The sequence below is a fragment of the Propithecus coquereli genome, unplaced genomic scaffold (assembly GCF_000956105.1).
Source record: "Propithecus coquereli isolate 6110/MARCELLA unplaced genomic scaffold, Pcoq_1.0 Scaffold303, whole genome shotgun sequence".
NCBI lineage: Eukaryota > Metazoa > Chordata > Mammalia > Primates > Indriidae > Propithecus > Propithecus coquereli.
This window is the reverse complement of record NW_012148653.1, coordinates 1,316,136-1,317,738: the sequence shown is the minus strand read 5'-3', so window position 1 is coordinate 1,317,738 and position 1,603 is coordinate 1,316,136. Positions and strand designations below refer to the sequence as shown.

General features: G+C 33.3%; 1 protein-coding gene across 1 annotated transcript in view; it reads left to right on the top strand.

The window, feature by feature from the left end:
* Nucleotides 1–2: 2 nt before the first annotated feature.
* FANCB (Fanconi anemia, complementation group B) overlaps nucleotides 3–1,603 on the top strand; it is a 30,910-nt gene continuing 29,309 nt past the window's right edge. Inside the window, exon 1 of the mRNA XM_012649796.1 lies at nucleotides 3–214. The gene's annotated coding sequence lies outside the window, so the exon portion shown is untranslated. The remainder of the gene's footprint in view (nucleotides 215–1,603) is intronic.

Genomic DNA, 1,603 nt, shown 5'->3' with positions numbered 1-1,603 from the left:
AGGAAAGCTGACATGTCTGTGGGAAATTTGAAATACATTATTATTCATACATTTTGATGTGATATAATTTATGTTTTCTTTAAAGTAAACATGAATTTCATAAGTAAAAGCCACACCTCTGATTTACCTGCCTATCTTCTTTACGAATGAAGCTGAAACTGCTTTGTATTACCTGTCATCCCAGACCTTTCATTAATTGCCTAACAATAAACCAGTAAGCCAGTGACTTTTTTCTGTTATTTATTTTTATTGACGCATTGTAATTGTACATATTTATGGGGTACAATTTTATGTTTTGATATATATGTTGTATAATGATTAAATTGGGGTATTTAATGTAGCCATCGCCTCTTGGATTTATCATTTCTTTGAGGTGAGAATATTCTGAAACTTCTAGCTATTTTGTATTATAATAAACTATACCTTACTGTTAACCATCCTCACCCCTACTGTGCCAAGAACACCAGAACTTATTCCTTCTATCTTATTGTAACTTTGTATCCTTTGACCAACCTCTCCCAGTCCTTCCCTTCTGCCTCCTCTCTCCAGTCTCTGATAACCACTGTTCTACTCTTTGCTTCTATGACACCACCTCTTTTTTTTCTTTTTTAAGATTCTACATGAGTGAGATAGTATGGTATTTATCTTTCTGTCTGGCTTATTTCACTTAACCTGATGTCCTCCAGGTCTATCCATGTTGTAGCAAATGATAGGGTTTCATTCATTTTTATGGCTGAGAAATATTCCATTGTGTATATACACCACATTTTCTTTATCCATTCATTGTTGCACACTTGAATTGATTCCATATCTTGGCTATTGTAAATAGTGCTGCAGTAAACATAGGCATGCAGATATCTCTTCAATATATTGATTCCATTTCTTTTGGATATATACTAGCAATGGGATTGCTGGATCATATGCTAGTTCCATTTTTGATTTTTTGAAGAACCTCCATCTGTTTTCCATAATGGCTGTATTACATTACAATCCTATCAAACATGTGTAAGGATTCCCTTTTCTCCACATTCTCCCCAACACTTGTTATCTTTTGCGTTTTTAATAATAGCCATTTTAATTGGAGTGAGGTGGTATTTCATTGTGGTTTTGATTTGCATTTTCCTAATGATTAGTGATATTGAGGTTTTTATCATATAGCTGCCGGTCATTTGTATGTCTTTTGAGAAATGTTTAAAGTTTTTTCGCCAATATTTTATTTGGGATATTTGTTTTTGCTGTTGAGTTATTTAAGTTCTTTATATGTTCTGGATATTAAGCCCTTGTCAGATGTATAGTTTGCAAATATTTTGTCCCATTCCGTAGGTTGTCATTGTCTCTTCACTCTTGTTAATTATTTTCTTTCCTGTGCAAAAGCTTTTCAGACTGGTGTAATCCCATTTGTCTATTTTTGCTTTTGTTGCCTGTGCTTTGAGATCTTATTTAAAAAATCCTTGCCCAGTGCAATGTTGTAAAGCATTTTTCCTATGTTTTCTTCTAGTAGTTTCATAGTTTTGGGCTTTACATTTAAGTCTTTAATCCATTTTGAGTTGATTTTTTGTGTATGGTGAGAGGCATTCTTCTGCATATGGATATCCAAATTCCT